This window comes from Eschrichtius robustus, chromosome 14 (assembly GCF_028021215.1).
Source record: "Eschrichtius robustus isolate mEscRob2 chromosome 14, mEscRob2.pri, whole genome shotgun sequence".
Lineage (NCBI taxonomy): Eukaryota > Metazoa > Chordata > Mammalia > Artiodactyla > Eschrichtiidae > Eschrichtius > Eschrichtius robustus.
In genome coordinates, this window is record NC_090837.1 from 41,811,156 (window position 1) to 41,829,376 (window position 18,221).

Genomic DNA, 18,221 nt, shown 5'->3' on the forward strand with positions numbered 1-18,221 from the left:
AGCAAGATGGAAGTGAGTGCTCACTTATTTTTGATTGTTTGACAGAGAAAATTTGAGACACTGGATAATGTTTTCTTCCTTCAGAAAGGATTTGTCGTTGTTGCTGGAAAGGAGCTGGGTTAAGGGCACTAGCAATCCCAGGTCCTTCATCCAATCAGGAATGGATATGATATGAAGCGTTAGCCCCTGTGAAGACGCATGTATTTCCAGTTCACTCTTACTTCTTGGGTGTGGCCTTTTGGTATCCCAGTTAATTGCCTGGGGTGCTTATCAAGCAGGCCTTGAACTCCAAGCTTTGAGTCCCCAGACCCTGGAGACTGGCAGAATTCCTGCCCAGTTCTCAGTCTCTCAACTGTGCTTTCAGAATTACAGGTGCCTGATGGGCCATGGTTCTCAGACTTTAGGGTATATCAGAATCAACTGGATGGTTTGTTGAAGCAGATTTCTGGGTCTCACTTCAGAGTTTCTGACTCATTGGATCTGGGGTGGAGCCTGAGAATGTGCATTTCTAACAAGTTCCCAGGTGCTACTGCTTACTCAGTGCCCACATTTGGAGAACCACCATTCTAGGGGAAAGGCAGCCTTGAATGGGCTTCCTTCCTCTCTGGGATTTGACAGTGTGATTTCTTACTGCCTTGGTAACTTGTCAGTGTCATTAAACTGATGTTTCTTTTCACGTATTTCTTATGATCAGAGAGAGGATTGTTCTGAACCACCTACTCTGCTGTTACCAGAAGAAAAACTTCCAAACTAATAATGATGGCTAACACTACAGAGAAAGTATGATGTGTCAGACTGTGGCCAGCATGGCTGTTGATTGAACAACCCTAGGGGACATTGCACACACTGTGTGTTATACGCCTGGCCACACCATGTTGGTGGAGTTGTGCAATGCAGCAGCCCTGTGTAGCTGGGTCCTGTGCAATGATCTTTTTTTTTTTAAATTTATTTATTTAATTTATTTATTTTTGGCTGCGTTGGGTCTTCATTGCTGCGCGCGGGCTTTCTCTTGTTGCGGCGAGCGGGGGCTACTTTTCATTGCGGTGCACGGGCTTCTCATTGCAGTGGCTTCTCTTGTTGCAGAGCACGGGTTCTAGGTGCGTGGGCTCAGTAGTTGTGGCTCGCAGGCTCAGTAGTTGTGGCACACGTGCTTAGTTGCTCCGCGGCATGTGGGATCTTCCCAGACCAGGGCTCAAACCTGTGTCTCCTGCATTGTCAGGCAGATTCTTAACCACTTTGCCACCAGGGAAGACCCCTGTGCAATGATCTTATATGTATTATTTCATTTATCCTCACAAACATCCTATAATCCTTACTTGCAGATGAGGAAACTGAATCTTAGAATGAATAGCTTTCCAAAGGCCACAGGGTTTGTCAATTGCTAGGACTCTATTTCTTGACACGTGGGAAACCAAGTTTGCATTAAGCCTTTGACCTTCCCTCTTTCCCTATATGTAAAATGGGCACAGGAGTATTTATTCTCCACTTTGGATCTGGGTAGAGTGAACTAACAAAGCAGTGGGCTTAAACTCTTGAGAGTTTTTTGGGATAAGAGAATTAACTTTTGGAAAGTGGTTTTGTTACGAAGGTAGAAACACCTCCAGCTGTTAAACAAGCAAATGAAGATGACCAGCGAAGCAGAGCTAAGGCCAAGGCAGGTGTTTCAAATAGCACTGCAGAGTGATGGCAAGATATATCCACCTTTCAAATGGCACCCTGCTTTCAAATGCAACAGCTTCATCCACTGAGGCCTGTAAGACCAAGTTTCACTTCCCCTTGTTTTCCTCTTTCTCTTAAAGACATCAGGTGTTGAATTCATTTCTTCTTTCATTTCTTCTCTTCCCTCAGTGGCTAATGACAAGATATTCATTTAAAAAGTAAGGATTTGGAGAGCCCCTAGACACTTCAGGCATTATTATTGCAATATAAAGCTCTTTACCTACAGGTCAAAAGTTCAAAGGTAGGCTGGGTCAATAGTGACAAGTCTGATACTGGCCATCTGCTGGCTGCTGCATGGGTCATGACAAATGGATTGATGGGCTCAGCTCACTTGCCAGTCCGCGTGGGAAGGGCATTGCCAGACACTGGTTGGCATTCTCAGCACAGAGGCTGAGTGAGGCCTTAGTTGGAAGGACTCAGCTTTACTGACGTTGCCTCCTAGAGAATATGTGTGTGGGGCAAGGAGAAAAGCGTGAGTTGCTTGGGAAGAAAGAGAGAGAGATGTTGTCTTAACCTTCCATCTTCTTGACTACAAAGAAGATACCTCTTTCCAGACCCAGGGAAGCGGTGGACCTCCTGGTTTGTCATTCACTTTGGGGACTTTATCCAACAGAGGCAAGAAGACAACTGCCAGTAGTAAATGATGCGGGTCATGTTGTGCAGAGGAAACTGCTTTTGCTCTTTCAGCTAAAGCGAGGAGAGGACTGGAGAACACCCAGGAAGGGGAGCAGGAGATGGATGCATGGGCATGAACATACTTAGAGGAGGAGACCTCCCTTTCTTCTTTGCACACATAAACATTCACGCGAGATTCTTGAGAACAAGCGGTAGGATGTCCCGCTGTTTCTCTTTTGTCTGATTCTCTCCCAGCTGGCTCCATGCTCTTACAGGAGGGCAGGGTCTCCATCCACAGCTCTTGTTATGTCCCATGGGGTCAATGTCAAGGACAGGTGTGGACCCTGACAACCCCCCACCCCCCGTCCCCCGACTGAGGTGTACTATTTATTGCCATCTCTGGGTCTAGGCATTTTCAGACCAGTTTTGGCTCAAGAAACGTACAAACTGCTTTTAAATTTTTTATTTTTTCAACAAGAGGCACATAAATTTTTTAAGCTACATTTTCTTTTTTGTTTTCTTTTTCTATGTTGTCCCTATTACCAAAGTTCTTGCCTGAATCCAAGGGTCTTCCTGACTTTGGTCTGAGTGTCTGAATCTTCATCACACCATCACTAGAATGGAATCTGGCGAGATCCAAATTTCAGTGGGTCAGTGTGTGAATGACGTTGAAAAGGCAGTGAAAAACACGAACTCTTCTTTCCAGAAATCTGGTGGTGGAGGAGAAAGACAGCCACGGGGCAGGGGGAGGTTTGTTAAGATGAGGGAGGAATGGTGCATATATTTTCAGTTTGAGAGATGGTGAAGAGAGGGAGAATAAAAATGTGCTGGACAGAAGGGGAATGCCAGAGAAGCAAGAGAGGAAAGGAATCAACTGCATAGGAGGAGGAGGTATTCCCTAAGAGCATGAGGTTCCGGGGGAGGAAAGGGCGCTGCTCCGGATCCATTTCAGGTGAGGAGAGGGCGCTTCACCAATAATATGGTCTTATCGTCTTTGCACAATAGAAGTCAAGGCTGTGCACTGAGAGGTGGCCAGGAGCCTGAGGAATTGCCACAGATTTGTGGGAAAGGGAAAAAAGTCACGAGGGAACAGAAATGGAGGGCGTCTGGCCGGGCTGGGTTCAGATGGATTTGCACTCTCTATCTGCATATTGGTATCACCTTTAAAGTCATCCAGCACAGCTTGCTTTTCAGTCATGCAGTGGGGATCACTGCTTTACATTACGCTAGGAGGTTTGATGTGAGGATTGGAGAGAAAACAGGCTATAGAAAATTCCACCCAAGATATACATGGAATGGGGGAAAAAAACCCAATTGGGGTTGTCAAAAAGTTTTCAAAGAACTTTACCAAAAAAAAAAAACCCACCTTTTCTCTTAAGTCAAAACAGCGTGGAAAATAATAATATGGCATTCAAGCTCCATTCTCTCTGTTCGGGGTGATGCTTGAAGAAAAAGAAAAGTGTATTCTGTGGTTAGTCATATTTTAATTGGTCACAATATGAAGCAAAAATTCAAAATGAATGCTAAAGTATCTCCCCTCTGGAACATTCAATTAAAATCTGTGGGGGGAAAAGCCTCAAAAATGACAACCAGAGCATAACGACAACAATAACAACAAAAGTCACTGTAAACCTAGACTCTAGGCAGGCAGATGACATTGAAATGAGTCAAGTGAGTGTGTGTTGGGGGGCACATTGGGGGCAGGGGCGGGGGCTGGAGGGATTAACTCCAGGTCCTCCTAGCAGAAGCCTCAGCCCAGCCTGTGCACTAAACATTAGTCCCCCTGCAAAGGTGTTTTGCTCTGAGCGAAAAGTGTGACAGGGACAGAATTCATCCTAGGCGTCTGCAGTCCTGCCTTTCCACGCCCTTCTTAGCCTTTGTAGTTCCTGCTTCCACCCCTTAGGAATATCCAGTGTCTTCTCTCACGCCTCCTCTCTAAGGATTCGAAATGTATTCACACTAAGGTAAAAATAACTGAAGATAGAAAAGACCAGTTACTTATCTCAGGAGTATCAGCACTTTAATAAGCCAAATCTTAGGTAAAATAAATGTGACTGGACTCTGAAACAGCATCACACGCATAGAAGCCTATTCTGCTTATTCACTGAAGGCACTCTGAGACCCTCCCACATGCCTGCCAGTAAGAAGCCTACGTGGGGTAGCTTAGAGAATTGCTTGAGTCCTGGAAGGGAACTTAGAAATTTTAACATGTTGTATTGATTAAGATGATGTTGAAATCATCATAAGAAAAACTAAAGGTTATTACAGACAAAATGATCTGTGAACTTTTTAGCATTTAACATTGCACTTGACAATTTTTGTTGTTTTTCCTCAAAGGAGAAAATCCATGCCTCACAGGTGGGCTTCAGGTGTGCAGGTGAGCATATGCGTGCCTGTGCCCACAGGTTTGGCGAGGTCCTTGTGCAGCCCATACCCCACCTGAAGTCCCCATGCAGCGCCAGCCCCTGTCACTTGTGAGCTTTCTTGGTCCTCATGGCCACCACATGAAGGAGATACTATTATCTCAATAGTACAGAAAAGAGAGCCGAGACAGAGAGAGCTTGAGCGACTTGCCCAGACATACACAGCGTGCAGGTTGTGGATCTGGGAGTTGAACCCCCAGGTTCAACAGGGGCACAGTGTCTGGGCTCTAAGCACTCTGAAAACTGGCTGTGAGAACTTGAGATGGACGTCATAGAGGCAGTTGTTTCTGAACTCCCTGCTGAAGACTGAATTTTCCAGGTTGGCGTGGGGTGAGTGGGGTTTGGTTAGTTTTCCACACACATGACAAAGCATGGGAGACTTGGGGAAGGCAGTAGCTCGGCAACGGGGGTGGCTTAGGACGGACATGGGGGTGGGGCTGACCATACCTCCCAGTTAGCCCATGACAACCTCAGTTTTCATCTGTCTTCCCAGCGTAATTACACATGGCGCCTGCTTTTACTCTCAAAAGAGTCTGGGTTTGGCTGGTATTACTTTGTCGCCTCACCTTTGGGGAGCTGTTCCTATGAAACCTTGAATGGCGTCCTACAGAGTTTGGATTTCATTCTGTGGGGTAGGAAAATAGGTTTGATGCCCAGAATTTCTTGGGAAAAGGACAGGAGTCACAGAAAGGAGATCTATCCTTATGGTACCAAAGGACCCACTTTGTAGGATTGTTGTGGAAATGAAATGAAATGGTTGAGAACAGATGAGTAGTAGTCAATTGCTCAGTATACATTAATTCCTCATATCCCTTTCTTTTCTCTTCTTCTCTTTCCCCTCTTTTCCCCCATTCCCCACTTCACTCCTCCTCTTCCTCCTCTTATTTCTTCTCCTCGCCATTATCCCTGGGAACCATAACCCAGCCCCCTTTCTCCCCCTTCCTCCTCTGCAATTCCTCCTCTCCCGTCTTCCCCTGCCTAACCTCCCTTCCTTCATTGGGAAGCAGGTGTTGGAGAGTTTTCAGAGGGGGCAGGTGCAGGGTACGGATGGTGAACCCATGCTAAGAAATAGAATCCAAGGAGCTCCTTATGGTAGCCTGGATGTGCGGAAGCCACTTGAGGTACAAAAAATTCCCAAGAGAGACCCGATTCTTGAATTTTAAAAACTCAGCAAACTCAGCTGAAGGCTGTTACATTGGATGCTTATTCAACCTCATCCTGGCTGTAGTAGAGGGAAAAAAAAGCCCCATAACAACTGAAAGCCCACATTTTAATCCTCACAGCTGGGAATCTGGTCAGGGTCGTGTTACCAATATAAACAGCACAAAGCCAGCAGTCTAATATTCATATCTAATAGACTGAGTATCACACATCTGCATCACACATCAAACACAGTGTGTTTTTGAAGCAGATATCAAATAATGTTTCCACTCTGGATTATGTTCCCTTTGTTCTAGGGCAGTAGAAAAGAAATGAGTGAAGAGTCCCTGGGGTCACATTATTTTGGGAGCTGATAACAGCAGGCTGAACCGTGAGAAAAGGAAGGGCTGGGGAAATGATGCTTATTTATTAAGCACCATCAGTGCAGGAGGAATGTGGTATACATTATGTTAACCCTCCCAACAGTCTTATGAGGAGGGATTATTATACCCATTTTACAGATGAGGGAACTCTGTCCAGAGGTTAAATAGTTGGTAGTCATACCAACAGGAAGTGCTAGAGCTGGGATCCAACTACAAGTGTTCATAAGAATAGCCGTATTTTTGCAAGTACTAATACCCTAATGTCACCAATATATATATCCATAGATAATTTCATAGCAATGGGTCCACCTGACATTGGATCTGCTTATGGCTTATCCATTGTATAGCGTTATTGCATCCAGCCCATTTGACCACGCCTTCCTTCCAGAAAACAGGCCTTCCTTGATGCTGGTTTCCTGATCTTTCTACTACTGGTCTAGCTGCTTCCCAGTCCCCTTTGCCAGTTCACCTTCTCCTTCTGGAAATTTTAAGTCTCTTTAAACTACCCACTTATCTCCACCTGCTCTGCCAATACCCCAGTCCAAAGCATCGACTTCTTCCACCTTGACTGTTCATGGGCCTCTGAATACTCCTGGAAAGACCTCTCTTCAGGTGCATGCACTGCAGTGACCACCCTCTACCTGACCTTCTCTAATGGCCTCCCGTATGCTTAGAATAAAATAGGGGAACAGTAATGATCCTTATCATGGCCAGAAACATCTGCATGTTCTCTGTGGCCTCCCTCTCCAGTTTCATCTTAGGCCCCTCTATCCCTCACTTTCTTCTTCTGACACTCTGGCTTTCTCTTTGTCCCTCAAATGATCATGTTTGTTTTAGCATCAAGGCCTTTGGGTAAACTTGTCCCCTGATCTGAATGCTGCTACCCCACTCTTTGCTGAGCTCCTGTTTATCTTTCAGGAATAAGACTTCCTCAGAAAAATTTCCCAGAATGCCTAAAAAGTAGGGTGAGTCTTTCTGTTATGGGCTCTCAAGGCCTCTGGTACTTCTCTTTCGTAATAGCTATTACAATTGACTATTTGTGTCGTTTTTAGTTTAATCTCTCTCTCTCTGTGGCTAGTTTGTAAGTCCATGAGGACTTTTTCAAGACCCTCTATTTCACCACTGTGCTCCTAGCATCCAGAACAGTACCTGGATCATGTAGAATAAATAAATGAGAGAAAAAAAATTTCAGTTTTCAGAATCATTATTCCCAAGGTAAATTTGCAATGCTGTTGTACATAATATTAACATACTTCGAAGATTTAAACTCAGGGTCCCTGCCTTCTCAATTCCTTCATCATCTCAGCTCCCTTTTCCAGTTAAGTTCAGGGCTCTATCCAGATGTCTACCAACACTGCTGCTTCTACAAGTTCTGTTTGGAGTATGTTTCCCTCCCTCACCCTCTCTGGTTCTCATCTTCTCCATTTCAGCTATTGGTGTCACCATTTCTTTTACCTCTTTAAAGTCAAAACAAAAAACACTTTAAAAAGCACATATAGAGTTATTTTTTGATTATAAAAGTTTTATATGTTCATTGTGGAAATTTGAAAAATATATTTATAAAAAAACAAGAAAATGAAAATGAGCTAATTGTCTAACCAGCAATAATCATTGTATCTACTTGGTTACAATTCTAATTATTTTCTATGCATACACATACACTATTTTTAAAGTGTGGCAGCGTCTGCCTTCTTTTTTAATTAACATTATTTATTTATTAAGGCTGCACTGGGTCTTAATTGTGGCATGCGGGATCTTCGTTGCAGCATGTGGGACCTCTAGTTGCAGCATTCGGACTTCTTTTTATTATGGGAATTTTCAAAATAGAGAAAACTATATAATTAATAATTATCACCATTTTGTCATTCTTGTTTTATCTAATTCATTTATTTTTGAGTATTGTGCAGCAAATTCCAGATTTCATATAATTTCACTCTATAACACTTCAGTATGTGTCTCTAACACTGAACACTTAAAAAAAAAAAAACTGAAATGTCATTATCATACCTAACAAAACTAATAGCAAATACTCAGTTTCATCTAATACTTAGTCCATGTTTGATTTTCTCTGTCTCCAAAATGTCTTTTTACAGTTAGCTTGTTTGATTTAGAATCCAAAGTCTACATACTTTATTTGACTTATATATACAAAATTTTTAAAATTAGGAACATATAGTGCAAGCTCTTTATAATCTGCCTTTTAAATTAACTTCTTATGCACATTTTCCCATGTATTAAATATTTTTCTTCAGTGATTTTAAGGTCTGTACAACATTCCATACTTCTTACCTCCAACATCTTATTATTGGACATTTAGCTTATTTTCAAATATATCACCCATGAGAAAGGCTTTGATATACATACAAGAGAAATGACTCATGAGAAGTAGAAAACCTGGGCTCAAGATGAATAAGCATATTTGTTAGATTTTTAGATACTGCCAAATTGCTCTGCAGAGGTGTACATCAGTTTTCCCATGAACAGTGTATTCCTTGCAAACACTAGGCGTTATGATAGAAAAATTATTATTACTTTTATCCAAATCAATAGGTAAAATAATATCTTTTTATTTATTTGCATTCTTTAGTGTGGTTAAACATGACTTCATATGCTTAATAGCCTTTTAGATTTTTTTGGGAAATTTTTATGTTCATATTCTTTGTCCACTTTTCTAATATGTTTTACATTTTCACTGTTGGTTTGTAAGAGTTTTTTGGTTTGTTTGTTTTGTTTTGTTTTTCGGTAAACTTTACCGAGGTTATCTTGTGAATGTTGTAAGTGCTGTATTTTGGAGTTTGTTGTTTGCCCTTCTAGAATTGTGTTGTATTCTGCCCTGTTATATCCTTAAGCAATCCTAATTTTTAATCCTGTTCCTTCACAATTTCTTAAATGTGTCAACTCCTCTTTCATATCACAATGCTGTGACTCTAACTGAACTTCTCAACAGCTTTTCCCTCTGACTGACTTTTTAAAAAAATCTCCACTCTCTTTTCTAGTCCACTGTGAAGGCTGCTGCCTACTGAATATTTCTATAGCCACTTTCATCATATGGCTACTCCATTCATGACTCTATATCGGCTTTTTATAGCATATCAGATGAAATCTAAACTTTCCTGCCCAGCATTTAGTAACATCCATGGTTTGACCTAAACTATCGTTTCTAAACTTATTACTGATTCCTTTTGCACAGGGACCATCCACGGCAGCCTGGATGATGTTCTCACTCCCCATCTGACAACTCTTCTCACCATGTTCTTGCTTGTCCTCTTTTCAAACTCACTCCAATCCAAACCTCTCCATCTTTCAAGGTCCATCTTCAAGTCCCATCTGCTCTGTGAAGTCTTCTGTGAGTTGCCTCAGCCCAGAGAGCTCTTCTTCCTCTAGTTCTCCAAATACTTACAGTCAGATCCATATATCTTTAAGCATCTCCTAGTTGTTCAACTATTTAAGTTTGGCTTCCTCTGTAGAAGTGTGAGACCCTTTTTGAGAGCAGGTGCTGTGTCACCTTCTTTTGATTCTCCTATAGTGCACGGGCTCGCGCCAGGTTTGGACACTTACTAACAACAAATTCTTGATGACTTGAGTCTACACGGGAGGACAGTATCACTCACTTGCCAAGAACAGAGCAGGCACTATGAATCATTTTCCTAGATGTGATCAGAATGGTCACAGAGCACCTATAATCTTTAATCCCATTCTTCCTTTTGACTAGTTCCTTACATGTAAACCATGAGTGATTAGATTACATCTTCATTCAGCAGGAGTGCAATAGAATTTTCATCTGTACACAAAGCTAACAGACTCACTGAAAGCAATTTCGTGATGTCAGTAGATGGACCCGCTGTATAGAAAGACAGCAACAGATGGGCATGTCCCTATCTTAGCTGGGAGAGGGGAAAATATGAGAGTCAATCGATTTCTTTAGAAGCTGAATGATAAACTCAAGATGATCTTCACAGAAGCTGTGTTTCCATTTGTTAGGAAAAGAAGACAGATGAGTTCAGTCCTCACTTAATAGAAGTTAAACACAGAGGTAAAAACGGAAGCCATTTGCTTATGCTCATATCAGAGGAGAACATTGAAAGTCAAGGAGGTATGTCCAATGAATGGTTTTGCAAAGAGGCACCTCCTGGGGATTTTTACAATCAATGTCATCCACAGAAAGTCACTGTCTTTGCTATAGTGAAGGACAAATCATCTCCCAATGGGTCTGCTTTTCAAGATTCCATGATGAACTCTACTCCTAGAAATGTCTGAACCAAAACAGAATCTTAAGGAGTCTGACTCTAAATACAAACTTAAAGTAGGAGATAATTGTCCTGGCTGTATGGCAAGTTTTCAAAGAAATCATTAGAATGACATATTTTATCAGAGTGCATGTCGTTTTGTTCAATGATGTATCCTAGGTACCTAAAAAAGTGCTTGGCAGCTAGTAGATGCCCAATAAATATTTGTTGAGTTTAATTTAATTGAAGTGTTCTTAAATTTTTGGTCCTATGGTTGCTTGGGTACATGTGGGTACATGTGTATATGTGTCTGAATGGAGAGAAATAAAAAGTGCATGCTTGCTTCCTGTGCTGTAATGTTCCAAATCACTATATATACTGATAATATATAGGTATTATCAGTAGATATAGTGGTAGGTTTCAATTTACAAAGTTCTTTCACCATTCACTCACTCATTCAGTTGATATTTATTGGGTGACTATTATGTACCAGGCACTGTGGTGGGTATCAGGGATACGAACACGGTACCTGCCTGTATGTGTTTACAATCTCGGCAGGAAAGATAGGCAGATAAACAGACTGTTACAGTGGAGGTGTCAGATGCAATGGTCATCAAAGGCGGCTTCAGAAGGAAAGCTACCCCCATCTTAGGGGGTCATGGGTGGTTTCCTCAAGGAGGTGCTACTCAAGCTGAGACTGAAGGATGGAGGTCCTACTGGAGGGACTGGCCCAGAGGGAAAAAGATAGAGATATGTCCGCTTGCCTGTCTAATGAAGATCCTCCTCAAGCCTCTGCCCCCGCCTGCTCCCCATTGGCTGTGAGATGGGGCCGCTCTGACACAGAAAACGTGGGTTCCGAATGAGCTGCTGACACCCTTGCTGATACGGCGTTCCGGGCCCTGGGGAGGGTGGGACACGGGCTGAGCGTCCTTCCTCCGGTGAGTAGTCTACACCACCTCCCGCCTGTGGCTTGCCCAGTGCCCAGTGCAGTGGCCGGGGTCTTTGGGACTCTGCTGCATGCAGGTGGGCGGTGCCGTTGTACCGCCCAAGCACCACCCCTGGGCTCTGGGGCCACCCTGCTGCTGTCACTTCTTCAGAGAAATCATTCACTCCCTGCCTTAGTCTCCTGAGTGGCTGCAAGCAGGTCAGCATCACTAGGGAGACTCCAATCCTTTTCTCTATTTCTGGAAAAGTGAGAAGAATAACGTGCTGTGCTAAGCTCATTCACCTGAACTCAAGGGGTCCAGAGTTCTTTCCTGGGCTCCCTTCTCTTTGAGGGTCAATTGAGGCTCTCTTGTGCCCTCTTACCTTGGCTTCTGCCTAGAGGAACAACTCTGTATGTGCTGTATGTGGCTCCTGATTTACTGTGGAGTCAAGAAGATATAATAACGAAGGCCATTAGTTAGTGAGTACCTACTATGTGCCAGGGATTTTGCAACCATGATCTTTAATAATATTAACAACCCTGCAAAGTAAATAGCAGTATCAAGTGAGAAAACTGAGACTCAAAGAAGTTTAATAATGTGCCCAGGGTCATACTAAGTTGCAGATTTAGAATTCAAATTCTGGTGCATCTTGTTCCAAAGCTATGATCTTTCTAGAATGTCATGTGACTACCCATCTACCCCATCATATTCCTAATGACTTATTTCCAAGGCAGTCCTCTATCAGAAAGCTTCAGCTTTCTATAATCCCCATCTTCCTGTAGCAGCAGGAAAGAGGTTTCTGCCCCCAGATCCCCTCAGGCAGCCCCCTGACCACAGTGCACATGACTCCAGGACACTCGGGTGCACCCTCTCACAGTCAGGAGCACATAACCTCTTCTCCCACCTCCCAACTCTTAGAAACAGTGGCAGATTATAGCTTTGTAATGGCTTTCAACCTTGGGTTTATTATTAAATGGTTGTGATACACCAGTCACTAGGAATACAGAGATAAGAGAGAACGCCTACCCTCAAGTCCAGTAAGAGAGCCAGACTCAAGGTCAAATAATAATGACAGTGTAGTACAGCAAATGCAACAATTGGATTGTATATAAGGGACAGTGAGAAGAGACAGGTAAGACCAACTCTGCTTAGGGAGTTGAGGAGAATTTATAAGAAGGTGATGCTTGGTCCAGGCCATGAAGGATAAGTAGGAGTTTGGTGGGCAAATAAGGGAGGGACAGGACATTGGGGACAGGGGTAGTTTAGAATCAATCTCAGGGCCCTATCCTGGCTTGGCCAACATTACTTGTATGTGCAAGGATAAGGCACTGGCTCAGGTTCCCCTTTTCAGGGAAAATATGCTACAAAAGCTACCGACAGATCTTCAGTAAGTCCCGTCTGGCTCTGCACATATGGTGCAACTTCAGAAAAACCTGGGCCAGTGTTCTTGTTTCCTCAGATGAGCATGAAACTCCTTAGTCCTAATGTTCTCTGCAGCGGGAAGGGCCTTCCAGGAGTCCATTCAGTAAATGAAGCTGGAGCTGCTGAGGGGCTGACTCTCAGCTTGCAGCTGTCATCAGCATGGTCCTCCTAGAGACGTCCTCACACCCAGGCTGCCCAGCAGCCAGCTAGGAGGAAGGGGCTAATTGTCTTCCCATTTCCTCCTCTGATTATAGGGATTCTGTTAATGACTGTGGGAAATGCAGCATTTCCAGAGGAAGGACATTTTAATGTCTTTAAATTACATTTCTATATCTAATTGCAAAAATAACACGTATTCATTGTAGAAAAGGTTGAAAAGTAGCAGGGAAGAAAATATTACCTGTCAGACCTTTACTAAGAGATAATGATGTCAATATTCTGTTCTTTGTGCGTACATTTATAAAAAACTAGAGAAAGAGTAAGTGTGCTACAGAAACTCTTTGTAACCTATGTTTTTCACTTAGTAGTATGATGAAAACATTACATCATTAGTACTGTAATGTTGTACGGTGTGTTGTTTTTAATGGCTTCATAATATTTTCTACATCAGGGGTCCCCAATCCCTGGGCCGCAGACCCATGTGGGTTAGGAACCGGGCTGCACAGCAGGAGGTGAGCGGCAGGCGAGTGAGGGGCGGGGCTTCATCTGCTATTCCCCATCAAGCCCCATCACTCACATTACTGTCCCCCCGGACACCCCGCCCCGGTACGTGGAAAAATTGTCTCCCACAAAACCCGTCCCTGGTGCCAAAAAGTTGGGGACCACTGCTCTATACTATATGGCTTATTCATGATTTATTTAAACAGTCTTCTATCACTGGGCATGGTGATTGTTTTTTGAATTTTTCACAGCCATAAACAATACTATGATGAACATCTTGTAGCTAAATCCTTGGGCACATACATGATTACTCTAATTCCAGGAAGGGTGTGCAGACTGGGTTGAGAAGTAAGCCTTGTGGGAGGCGCGTGGATGGCAGCTTGCTTGAGAAGTTGTCTCCCTGGTTGCACGGGCTTAGAAGGCAGGACCGACCGGAGCCCGTGGCTCCCCCTGCTGCGCTGCGTTGGAACTGACACCATCAGGCGCCACTGTGTTTGCTCTGAGCCTGGCGACCTGGCTGGGGCCTCCCGGCTGAGAGCCGCGGCTCAGGGTGGGACAGCGCCGTGGGGAGAAGGAGAGGGTGCAGGAAATTTTCATGACACCAGTCTTCTGTTCAGTGCTTTGGATAAATAAAAGTAGACACCCACCCAGGCCACATCTTTCATCTCAGGTGTACTACAGGTGGATTTTGGAATTGGTTCCTGGGGTACAGGGAGAAGCACCAACCCGTGGGACATCTAAACTAGGTGGAGAAAGAGCACCAGAAGTGTTGTGTGGAAACGGACCCTCCACAGGCCGTGCTCGGCTAGATGACTTCCTAGGTCCTTCCCATCTTTATTCTGGTGACTATCGGACCCAATTTTAGAGGGTGACCAGACTCAAAATACAAACATTGAACACCTAAGCCAGCCCTTGTGGAGTGACGGACACATCCTCCTTCTCTGTAACTTCAGCCTGAAATCTGCCTCTGTTCTCTCTGATGTTTGGGGCGGGCCTCATCCCTTCCTTAGTTTCCTTGGTTGGGGGAAGCTCTGCTTTCCTGTGGCGACGGCAGAAGCACGTTCTAGAGCCCACTCTGCCCAGGTGATGGCACTTCCTACATGAGTCCCGCCAGAACGTGAAGGGGGAGTGAATCCACACCCGGCCACCGGCACCTTCATTAACTGGCCCTCGATGTAACTGGGGCCCTTGGGACGGGGCCGCAGACTTCCCGCTTCTCCCTCCACAGGCTTGATAAGAGTCCTCAGCTTTTCTCAGCTGGAGTGAAAACAATTGACACAGCAGGGGCACAGACAGTTGTGAGATGGTAATGAGGCTACAGTATTATTGCCACAGGCCTGGCCTGCAGTTGTCCAAACCTCAGTCAACACACATTTATCACTAGAGTGGGATACATCCATCTAGTTATCACTAAAATCTTTGAAGGCAAGAATCTTTATCTAACTTGTTTACTGCTCTATCCTCAGGCATGTAGCTTGCCTTCAATAAATATGTGTTGAATGAATGAATGAATGGAGCACGTACTATGGCAAGGTACGTGCTAGATGCCAGGGAAGCTACACGGTATGATGGAAAGGCCATGGGATTTGCAGTCACACCGTTCTGGTTCCAATCCATGTTCTGGCCTCCATTTCCTCTTCCGGAAAATGGGACTCAACGATCCCCGCCTTATAGGGAGGTTGCGATGATTATCCCTGTCGGTCAAATGCCGAGCCCGGCACCGGGACTCAGCAGGTGCCGAGCAAGTTCTTATCATCTGTCTCCTTCTGCGCGTCCTGGACTGTGCATCTCCCGGAGGACTCAGCCAGGCTGGGAAAATGCTTGAGAAGCAAGGGCTGCCTGTTTTTACGTTCCGCGTGGGTCCCTTCTACCTGGTGGAGAAAACTGTGTGTGCCTACACCACGTCATCAATCTCTTTTCAGGCCACACACCTGGAACTGGGAACTGGAAAGCATCAGCTCCAGTGGCAGCTGGTTCATCTTATAGCTACAGCCCAGACCTACGGAGAATTTAGAAAAGAGAGGTGGAGGTTTTCATCACTCTCCGTGGAAGAAAAAGAGTGAAGCCTCACTTTTATTGCATACACTGGTGTATTGGCTTGGCAACCGATGCATTTTGTTTTGTAGATTACTTTGCACAAGACTGCTTGATTCCAGCATATGGCACACCAGAGTTTGACGATATTTAAACGTCAAACATGGAAGATGCCCACTGTCTACATCAGAGGAGGACAGACAGCGGCGTGAATCGTAATTCTTTGTGCACTTATGTGCCCCAAACTCCTTGCTTCTGTGCTTAAATAAAAGGCTCCATATTGAGTACCAGTCATTAGCCAGCTGATTACATTTCAGAAGAATGTCTGAACTTCCCAAGCCTTATATTTCATGCCAGAAACCTAAGCTGAAGTATTTTCATGTGGTAACAATTTTGATAGAGGCAAAATAATTTAAACAAATAATTAGCCTTGAGAATAAAAAGTGTACACAAAAGCACAATTAATGAATTTACTAATTGTCCTTCCCTGCTGTGGACATTGCTCAAAGTTGAATTTTAAGCTATTACATAAATATAAACTACTGTACCAAGCCACAAAACTGGATGACTCACCGTTAGTCATTAATGTTGCCTTAAAAACAAGCTCAAGCTCTCAGAGAGAAAATGTGTTCACCGAGGCAGACATTATTTTGAAAATAAATCCAGTCTTAGATGATAAACTGGTCTTTGAGTCTTTGGGAAAAACACACACACACACACACGAGATTTGTGGGTTTTAATGCCCTATGTAAATATCAGACGGGCAGCATTTACCTTCTTCGAAATTCTCCATTAGCTGAAAAGGGATGAATTTGGTCTGTCCTGACCAAGCGGTCAAATGCATCCACCCTCCCTCTCTATCCCACCCTTTGCAGAAATGGAATCAAAATGTGAACTAAAGTGCCTTTTGTGCTTGATATTCTCTGTACGTGATGGAGGCGGCTTCCTTTTCCTCCCTGTCCTCTTCTTCATCTTCATCTTCTTCTCCTCCTTTAATTCCTACAGAAGCAGTGTTTTCTGGCTTTGCCTAGAAGGCTGCATATAGAAACTGTAAAACAGAAGCTGTTTTCATGTTTTCCCAGCCTGGGAACAAAAGTGGGGGAAGGCCACAGAGGTCTAGTCAAGGGTTAGATAAATTCCTGGCAGAACTGCTGGGTGTTTCCTCAAACAGAACAACAACAAAGAAAGATCTCTGTATCCCTTAGGGCCATTGTTTTTTAATATGGCTCCAAAGGATGGTTATTTTTAATTTGTATAGTTTATATGAAATAATACTACAGCAATCACCTAAAAACAATGCACTTTACATGAAACCTGCTTGTAGAAAGAACCGATCCTTTGTATCTCTGACTTTGGCATCTTAAGGGCCTGTGTGTGGATTGACATCAATTCATAAAATGGGACATTCAGATGCCCATCACATCTCTTTATAATGTGATGGACTGATCTAGAGTATTATAGGTCTGAGCTCAATAGGGGCAATTGTAAATAATCAGAAGCCCTAGGATTCTGGAAGGGTCTGAAGTGTTGGGATATTCCAAGTGGGGAGAAAAGGGAGGTCAATGGTCTAACAAAGGGGCTTCAAGCACTAAAACGTATCTGGAAAAACCACTTTAAGGTATTCCACTGGATGGGGGGAGGGCTAGGGCTGTGGAGAGGCAGGACCAGGGTTGGGAGCAGGGGGAAGAGGTGACAACAGAGCCTCTTCTCCTCTGGCCAGAGCAAGTCTCCATCACGTCCAAAGTGTCCTGTTCTATGTACAGGGGCCTGGGTCTGTGGCGTGGCTAGGAAGGGGAAAGGGGCAGTGCAATGGTATGATTTTAGGGGCTTCATCCAGGGTCCCCTCCACCAACATGAGGCTCATATTGTAAAGGCTTGTTCACACCCCTCCCTGCCCCTCACCAAGAAGGAGCGGAGGCCGGAGGGAAGGGGGCAGGTTGGTCTTACCAGTGGCAGTGTCGATGAGGTCACGATCTCTTCAATTTCACTTGTCCAGACAGTATGTTTGTGATGATTTGGGTAATTTCAGCAGAAAAGAGGGCTGGCGCCTGTGTTTGTGGGATGAGGAGGGGGAGAGGAGGGAGCAGACGGCGGAGGGAGGGGATCTGACTTTGAGGGGACAAACGACATAGAAGAAAGAGGGGAGAGGCAGGCGAGCCAAGGTATTTTTCCATCTTTACATTTTGCTCAGGGCCATCCAAGTCCACTAGTGCAAGCCCTGGCTCCCCTGAGATGTACTGGAGAGAAATTTCTACAGGCAGAAAATCTAAGCTGCCAGGGCTCTTCTTAGCCCTGTGCAGCGGGGAGTGTGCCTGATGCAGAGGTGTCCTGGGGGAGGGAGATGTCCTAGGGGGTCCTGGGGGACAGTCTGCATCAAAGGGGGCGCGGGGGCTGCATTTGCTGCTGCTGACTCCTTTCCTGCCGAGTTCTGTACCAGAGAAGTGGCTGGGTGCCCAGGCGTCCTGTCTCCTGCCGGCATTTGGATCCTGGCTCAGTCATCTCCCACCTGTGTGACCTTGGGACAGAGTTTTTGACCTTTCTGTATCTCAATTTCCTCCTCTGTAAAGTGGGGATAGTCATAGTACCTACCTTACAGACCTACTGTAAAGAGTAGATGAGATAATCAACAGAAAGCACTAGAGCAGTGTCTGGTACCAAGTGTCATAAATGTTA